The sequence below is a fragment of the Leptonychotes weddellii genome, chromosome 8 (genome assembly GCF_054177405.1).
Source record: "Leptonychotes weddellii isolate Sample4059 chromosome 8, ASM5417740v2, whole genome shotgun sequence".
NCBI lineage: Eukaryota > Metazoa > Chordata > Mammalia > Carnivora > Phocidae > Leptonychotes > Leptonychotes weddellii.
This window is the reverse complement of record NC_138376.1, coordinates 1072777-1081753: the sequence shown is the minus strand read 5'-3', so window position 1 is coordinate 1081753 and position 8977 is coordinate 1072777. Positions and strand designations below refer to the sequence as shown.

At 45.4% G+C, this 8977-nt stretch overlaps 1 long non-coding RNA gene across 9 annotated transcripts; it reads left to right on the top strand.

The window, feature by feature from the left end:
* Nucleotides 1–8: 8 nt before the first annotated feature.
* On the top strand, nt 9–8417 carry LOC145722795 (uncharacterized). 9 transcript variants are annotated; one of them, XR_014147333.1, is made up of 5 exons: nt 12–159; nt 1713–1816; nt 2320–2420; nt 3747–3869; nt 6082–8417. It is a non-coding gene; the product is annotated as an uncharacterized LOC145722795 (long non-coding RNA). The 9 variants fall into 9 exon arrangements; XR_014147332.1 differs by lacking the exon at nt 2320–2420 and having other exon boundaries at nt 13–159; XR_014147334.1 differs by lacking the exons at nt 2320–2420; nt 3747–3869 and adding an exon at nt 1978–2105 and having other exon boundaries at nt 13–159.
* Nucleotides 8418–8977: the final 560 nt, after the last annotated feature.

Sequence of the window (8977 nt, the reverse complement as noted above, 5' to 3'; positions counted from 1 at the left end):
TAGACCATGTTTTCTTTATCCTTTTGAACATCTAGGTTGTATTCACATCTTGGCTATCCTGAACATCGTTGCAGTGAACACGGGAGTGCCAAGATCTCTTCCAGATCCTGATTTCATTTCTTTTGGATAAATACCCAGAAGTGGGATGGCTGGAGCATGGTATGTTTTTGATGCTTTGAGGAAACTCCATACTGATTTCATAAGTGCTGCACCATTTCATTCCTACCCACAGGGTGCAAGTGTTCCATTTCCTCCACATCTTTACCAACACTGTTCTTTGGGGGGGGGGGGGGAGGTCCTTGTTTTTTGATAATAGCCCTCCTCACAGGTGTGAGATGGCATCTCATTGTGGTTTTGATTTGCATTCCTCTGATGATTAAGGACACTGACCATCTTTTCATGTGCCTGTGGGGCCATTTATATATATGTTCGTTGGAGAAATGTTCGAGTCTAGCCCACTTTTTTGTTGAACTATCTGTTTTTTTTTGTGTATTGCTATTGAGTTGTAGCAGTTCCTTATATAGATAGAGAATTATCCCTTATCAGACACATAGTTTGCAAATACCTTCTCCCATTCTGTAGGGCACCTCTTCACTCTATTGATGGTTTCCTTTGCTGTGCAGAAGGTTTTTAACTTGATGTCATCCCATTTGTCAGTTTTGGCTTTTCCTGGCCTGTGCTTTTGGTGTCTTATCCATGAAATCATTGCCGGGACCGGTATCGTGAGTCTTTCCGCCTATGTTTTCTTGTAGCTTCACAGTTTCAGGTCTTACACAGAAGTCTTTAATATATTTTGTTTTTTATATGTGGTATAGTATAAGGGTCCAGTTTCATTCTTTTGCGTGTGAATGAATATTGTTTTCCATCAGTGTGTGTTGAACAGACTATCCTTTCTCCATCTTGTGTTCTTGTTGAAGATCAGTTGAACCTATTCAGGGTTCTTTGTGCTTCTGTATGAATTATAGAATTTTTTTTCTATTTCTGTAAAAAATGCCTTTGGGATGTTGATAGGGACTGCATCGACTCCGTAGATCTCTTTGGGTAGTGCGGACATTTGAGCAATATTGAGGTTTCCACCCAATGGGAAGTCTATTTGTGACTTCTTTGCTTCATCACTGTTTTGTAGTTTTCAGTGTACAAGTGTTTTATTTCCTTAGTTAAATTCATTCCTAAGTATTTTGTTCTTTTTTGTAACATTTTGAGTGGGATTGTTTTCCTAATTTCCTTTTTGGATAGTTCATTGTTAGTGTATAGAAGTGCAAGTGATTTTTGTGGGCTGATTTTATATGCTATAATTTTACTGAATTCCTTTATTCTAACAGTTTTTAAAATGGAGTCTTGAAGATTTTTCTCTCTAGAAGATCATGTCAGCTGTAAACAGGGATAGTTTTACTACTTCATTTCTGATTTGGATGCCTGTTCTTTCTCTTTCTTGCCTCATTGCTCTGACTGGGGCTTCTACTACTGCAATGAATAGAAGTGACAAGAGTGGACATCCATGCCTTGTTCCTGATCTTAAAGGAAGAGCTTTCATTTATTCACGTTTGAGAATGATGTTAGCTGTGGGCTCATATTTGATCTTAAGTTATGTTTAGGTACATCCTTCTAAACCTAGTTTGTTGAGAGTTTTTATCATAAAAGTTTGTCGAATCTTGTCAGGTGCTTTTTCTGCACCTACTAAGATGATCCTGTGATTTTTATACTTTATTCAGTTAATGTGGTGTATCCCATTAATCGAGTCATCTTTGAGCTGTGTTGATGATGATGAATATCCTGGCAAACCCAGCAAGAGTGTGTCCCAAATCTACCAGTTTTGGTGAGTCGAATTTTATGTTCACCTAGGATGCAGAAGCCTTTTAGTTTTTGATTTTTCAGAAAGGGAGTCTGTCCATGAATGGTAGCTAAATTGGTATGTTTGTGGGAATAAGGTGGTCCACATGTCTTGCTCCTGAAATAGCACTGATCCGTTTTTCTTAGTGCACCTTGACCGATCAACCAGCTCTTGGAGTACAGCCCGAGTGCTCTTGGTGGGCCCTGACCCTGCCGGCACCATAGTTCCAGTGACTGCTTCCTGAGACCATCCTGGAGGTTTAACTAGCTCTGTGGTAAAGGAGCTGTAGCTCTTGATCGTCCCAGTTTTGAATATTCCACTTGTGATTTATGGTTTTCTGGGCACTGGGGCCATCATTCTTTGATGGGTTCATCATCCAGCAAGTAGCCCAGGTGACTACATGCCACACTGTTCTAGGCAATGGGGAAACAGACAAGGTGGGACCTTATGGGCCAGTGGGAGGAAACAAAAAATAGTATCTCTGGTAGGTAAGAGCTATGAAGAAAAAAAAAGCCGAGTATGTGGACAGAGAAGGAGGAGTAGTGCTCTCTCGTGGGGTGGAGAGCAAAGGTGGCCCTTGAGCAAAGAAGTGAGTATTCATTATAAACTACACTTGCACAGAACTACAAACATGGTAGCATGGACACTTAAGAGATCCCATCTGTTCCTCGGCCTCGTAGTCTTTGGACGCCTGAATCTCATTTGCCTAGTGGGGAGAGAGAAGCTGGCAGAGGGAATGGCCCACGATGCTCTCCTCCCGCCACAGCTCAGGGCTCCGGAAGTCTCCCCCACACCCTCATTCATTACACCTCCCCTGTACCCCCAGCCCAGAACCTGTCAGCTGCTGGCTGCTCACTTGTGAGCCTGACCTCTCTTTTCGTCACCTTGGTACTTTGTTCCCGAGCATAGGGTTTCTTCCTTCTTCTAGAGCAGAAAACAGGGACACAGACAAAGGATGGCTTTGTGTCGAGTGCCAGAGAGAGCTGAGAATGGTTGTGTGCTCGCAAAGGCAGATTAAATCATAATCTTGGGTCCATAAGGATTTTCCCACTTTTATGATGTCACTAAGTGGGCCCACCAATGAGCAGGCAGGATACATTGCCTGTATTCTCAGTCTCTCCGACTATTCCTTTCATATTCTTACTCGAACAGAAATCTGGTTCTCTGCTATTGATCCTGCCTGCCTTGCAGTCCTTCTGAGCGGTAGCGGCTGTTTCTTCCCCACCCTTTGTTACCACTGGGCCTGGAGATGGGTAGGTCTCCCTCTTGCTCCTCATTGCCCCTTCCGGACTGTTTTGTCCTCCCTTCTCCTAAAAACACTTTTCTCCTAGACTTGACCACTCTTCCTTCGTTTTGCTGTCATCTATAGACTGTTGGAATAATTCCTGTCATTCCTTGATCACTTAAGTCCTTAGAGCACTGTCACTCGCTGATACTACTCCTATCATAATTCTTGGTGGTGATAGAATCCAGGAAGGCGATTTTTCCAGTGCTCTTGGCCTCCCAGTTCCCCGATCCCTCATCCAGGCATCTTTTTTCCACTCTCCTTTCAACCCCCTCACGTGGCCCAAACTCAGACCGGTGTTTTTCACCTTTTACATCAGCTCACAGTCATAAATAGACATTCCATGTGTGAATATTTTTAACTGGAAGTTTTGCAATCCACTACTTCCTTTGCTACTATAAGTAAAAAGGATAAAGTTAGTACCAAATACATGTCCGTTGTCCTACAGTCTTGCCCATCCCCCTCTCACACTCTCACTTCCCTCCTTACCCAAACTAGATTCCATGGCCCACCACTGCGGCCACTCTCTTGCCCACACCCTCAACCCACTTGCTTTTTCAATACTTGTACAAAATGCTTATCCTTCTAAAAATCTGCATTTCTATTTATTCGTTGCCTAAACCCATACAGGTGAACGAAACTGGAAAAGAAAGCAGACCGACTAGTCCAGCTGTAAATTCATGACCATACAGCTCGAGTGAGCCCTTCGTGCTGCCACGTGATCCCACACCATTCCCCAGCCCACTCTTCTAGGTAACTTCGCACCTCTCCGCAGATCTCCAGTGCCTCCTACCCTGTGCTCACTTCAGCTGTGAATTTGCCTTCTGTTCCTCTGAGAAGATAGCAGCAATCAGAAGACATTTCCCACACATTCTCATTACCCCAGCTAGCAACTTGCTGGTGTGTAGTCTGCCGGTCTTCCTAACGACTGTGCATAATTTGCTCATTCTTTCTTCTGTGGCCAGCCCCAGAAATACTGACCTCTCCCTCAAGCTGCCAGTATCTGCCTCCTGCACCCATGTTAAAAACAAAAGACGTTTTGGTCCCACATTTTCCTCTAGCTGCAGCCTCTTTGCTTTTTCGGCAAGCTCTTCAAAGAGTTGTCTATTGTTATCATACCCCTGTGTGTTCTTCCTTGGGACCTCCTCTTCTGTCAGTCTTTTTGATAGGCTCTACTTCTCATTCTACGCAAAGAGCTTTTGTCAAGGTCGCAGTGGCCTTCTCACGGATGAACTGGTGATCCATTTTCGTTCCTCACCTGACTTGGCTTCTGGATGACATTTGACACAGACATTTCCTCCTCCTTGAAACATTTTCTTCTCTTGGCTTCTGGGACTTCTTCCTAGCCCTCTTTGTTGGGCACTTCTTGTCTCTGGGTCTCTAAATCCTGAAAAGCCTGAGAGCTGAGTCCTAGGACCACTTCTGTCCTTGGGCCACACTGAAGCCTTTCCTCTCACTGGTTTTAATTCCAATGTATTGTGGATGTTTCTCAAGTTTAAATCCCGGTGTCTCTAGCCTGGACCTCCTTCCTAATCCCCATGCTGGTATATACAATCACCTAACATCATCTTTGGAGATCTAAAAGCCATATCAAATGTAACATGTCTAAAATCAAACTGCTTCTCACTCCCTGGTGCCTCCAACTTGGTCTTACCCATATCGTTAAAGAGCAACTCAGACTTTACAGATCTCAATCCAAAACCTTGAGGCCATTCCTGACTCCTCTTTCTCTCGTATCACATGTCTCGGCTCATCACTACCTGCAAAGAAAGCCCAGTGTGAGACTTCTAATGGCCTCCTCAACCAAGAACATGCTGCAGGCCACCCTCTCATCTCATCGGGCATCACTGCTCCAGTAACTCCTGAGTTCCTTGCTTAAACCTGTGCCCTGTAGACTAATCATAATACAGCAACTGAGCCAATCCATAGAAATGTGAGTCCGATCTTATTCCTCTGCTCCAATGGCTTCTCAGAATAAACACCAAATTCTTTAATGTTACCTGATGGATCTTACACAATCTGGCCTCCATCTCCTCTCTGACCTCTAGCACTCTCCCCTCTCACCTCACTCCAGCCACCATGCTGGCCTCCTCGCTTGAAGCAATACATGATTGACTATGAAATGGGGCAGTCAGTCATTGTCCTGTGTAACCCCACAGGGTGAACACGGCTTGGACAATGTGGTTGGGTAAGCTTCCAACCCAATCATGGGCCTTGAAGGATTTATACTGGCTGATGAGAAGAGGGAAGCAGGAGGACCTAGTAGATGGGATTCAGCAAAGGCGAAGGGTTATACAGTCTAGGGATATCTCCGTATGGTAACCATATTTGTTTGCAAACCAGTATCAGGCACCTGGAACGGTATGGGGACCACAGTAGGTGGTCGAGACATTTATTTACTGAATGAATGAGGGATATTTGGATGGTAATTAGTGGGCAATAGGACAGAAGGTTTAAATGGAGCCCATTCGAGGAACACTTACCTATATAGGATTTGGGAAACAATGTAGCGAATGTTTTTTGGCAGAGTGGTTGAATTTTTGGAGGGAATAGACAGAAACAAAGCTGGAAAATAGGTTGAAGTGAGATTAAGGAAGGGCTTGGATGTCACTTGAAGGATTACATTAGGTGTGCTCGGGGAGATGTTAGGGGGCTTCCAAGCAGGGGGGAAACCTGATAAAGTTATTGGGGGAGGGGCTGTCAGTCTGGAGTCTGGAATGGTGGTGATAATGGCTGGAGCCTGGGAGAGACATGAGGAGGCAATGTTCTAGAACTTCAGGCGTGACACACTGTGGGCCTACAGTACTTGTTAAATAAGCAGTTAAACTGTAGAGGGGATATTGAGGCTAGAATGGAAGATTTAAGAAAGTGTTAGGAATGAGGGATCATTAGGAATTGTTTTTGAAGGATGAGGTGTGAAATTGGAGGGTCTGGGGAAACGCCTCCCACTTCTTCCCTTTCTTAGGTGATGTCTTTCCATTGGTGCTTGAGGATGAAGAACCTGAACAGAGATGTGATCTTCATTTGTCATTTCCTGGACACCACCCTCATGTGGTGGTCTTTCCTTGTCTCCTCCTGGGTGGAAATAGAACTGCCTGGAGATCCCAATGTCCTCGTCAGTGTGCCCTTCGAAGACTGCAGTAGTCAAATGTGCTGGGTGCCCAAACACAAGCCAAGTGAGTCCTGGTGTAACCTGCAGCCTTGGGTACCTGCCTCCTGCCCACCTCGCCGTCCCAGCCACTCCTTCCTGCTGGTGCTCCCAGGACCTCCTGTGCTCCCTGTATACCTGGGCACGTGGAAAACCGGGGAGTGACCCCTAAAAAAGGGTGAACTTCTCAGACTCTCTCGTCATCCTTCCCTGATCCTAGCCTACTTCATACTGGGTGGAGTTTTCATGATCAGCGCCCTTCTCCTCTCACTCTGCTTCACCTTTTTGTTGCTGACCTTCCCTCAGTTATTCCCTGAGACCCAGAAACAGTATGTTTCCTGTGCTTTTATCTTCATCGTCACAGGTAAGGAGAGGCAGGAGTGAACTTGGAAGGTCTTGGCTTTGGGTTGGGTGGGATTTTCGCTTGATGAGCTTTTTAAACACTGTTCAGGAGAGTGCAGGGGAAAAGAAAAGTCTAGGGGAAACACATGGTCTCAAAGGAGGCAGAAGGAAAGTGAGGGGCAGTAACAATGACGTGATTCTGGTTTTCATTGATCATGACCCTACAGTGAAACCTTGGAGGACTGGTGGAGGCTAATCAGGAGATCTGTCTCTCCCCTTTCTTGGGTCCACAGGTACTTTTGTGTTCCTCTCATTATTTCTGCACTACATACAAATTTTGGAAATATCTCAGGGATGTGATCCACCAAAAGTCACCTATAAGTTTCCTTACTTCATGAATGTGTCCAGCTCTGCCCTGTTTCTACTGTCTGGTGAGTGATCACTGGATTCTGACGGAGGAAGGTGAGTTAACCTCCCAGGAAGTAGATAAAGCTCATTTCTTTGATCTCCCTTTTCTTTTGTCTTCAGGTCTCAAACATGTGGAAGTTACATCCACAGCCAATTATCTAACTTTCTCCTTTTCCTCTTTGGTTTCTGGGCATTGATGTCCCTTATGATGCTTGTCCACAATCTCTTCCTATTGTCCAGTGATCTATATTAAAAACTCTCTTCCTTCTTGATTTCTTCCTACAATTCAGTTTTGCAATATAAACCCCAAAATTGGGATTGAGAAGCGATCTCTCTGTGCCAAACATACCTTGAACAAGGGGTAGAATGCAGAATATGGGAAAGAATTATTTCCTTTTTTTTTGACAACGGGAAATAGAAGACAACATGTAGGACCAGTTACATAATTTGTGAGGCCCAGTGTGAAATGAAGATGTGGCGTCTCTTGTTCAAAAATTATTAACAATTTCAAGACACTGACAGCAAAGCATTAAAGCGAGTCTGAGGCTCTTCCGAATGCAGGGCCCTGGGTCTTTGCCCAAGTCACGCGTCTGGGAAGTCAGCTGGGACGATGTGTTACGGGGTGATAACAAAAACGTGTGTGGCTAACCCGCACTTTGGTCTCGGGGCCTGTTACGCTCTTTGAAAATTAGATTCCAGATTCCTCGCCAGATTCATCAGTATAGTTATTTTCTTAGGGGCCCTCTGCCTTCACAATTCCCAGCGTGTGGGAGCTGTTGGAGTTTTAAAATCTTGAACACACCACATGGATACCCCCATCTCATGGGAAGACACAAAGCTGAGCCTAAAACCAAGCAGAAGGCGTGAGCATAATGCAGAGGACTCTCCACCCGTAATTGGGGATTTCTCTTATTTTCTTAGGGGCCCTCTGCCTTCACAATTCCCAGCGTGTGGGAGCTGTTGGAGTTTTAAAATCTTGAACACACCACATGGATACCCCCATCTCATGAGAAGACACAAAGCTGAGCCTAAAACCAAGCAGAAGGCGTGAGCATAATGCAGAGGACTCTCCACCCGTAACTGGGGATTTCTCAGCCATTCGTCCCAAAGATTCTGGAAAGAACTGACTTCTTCCCCTTGTTCTGGTCACTTATCTTTCTGGAGCCCCGGACCACAGGTCTGTTTCATGGCAGAGGAAGGGAAGGGGGTAGAATTGTGTGTGCGGGAGAAGCAGGTAGGCGGTCTTGCGTTTCGGCTCCTGGATTACGTAGATGCCTGTTTGCCATTATCTGCAACTCTGCACTTGCTGGGGGGCCTGTTTTACGGGGGTATTTCCTTGTCCTTAAAGGCCTTTCCCCATCTGTGAAGTTGAAGTGTCAATAAAAACCCTCTTCCCTCTGGAAGTGTTGTGACTGGTCTTTTTTTCCCGTGGTGGCATTTCAGCAACTGTTGCTGGCGGGCACAGTTCCTGTGTTCGGGGGAGAGGCCTTCCTCACGCCTGGGGTCACAGAAGGGCGGTAACCATGTGTCGCTACCACGTACAAAACCATAGCTGTGCCGAGGCGCAGCCCGGGGTCCTAGAGACCAAAGAGGCTGCAAGCTGTCTGTCCCACTGGGCGTGTCCCGCACAGGCGTTTGGCTGGTAAAGGTGTTGATGAGGTGATACAGTTTTTAGAGAAGTGAGAAAGGAGTTGTAGACTATTTTAAAAGCTCAGAAATTAATCTGGAACATTTTCATTAAAGACAGCTCATAAAGGAAGAGAATGCTTCTCTTTTAAGGGGCAAAGGAACTAATCTTTCCTGAGCACTTACTACTTACCAGGCACTGCAGTACACACTGTGTGTGTGTGTGTGTGTGTGTGTGTGTGTGTGTGTGTGTGTGTGTGTGTGTGTGTGTGTGTGTGTGTGTGTGTGTGTGTGTGCGCGCGCGCTCACAGTCCAGTGCGGTAGGGGCTATTATCTC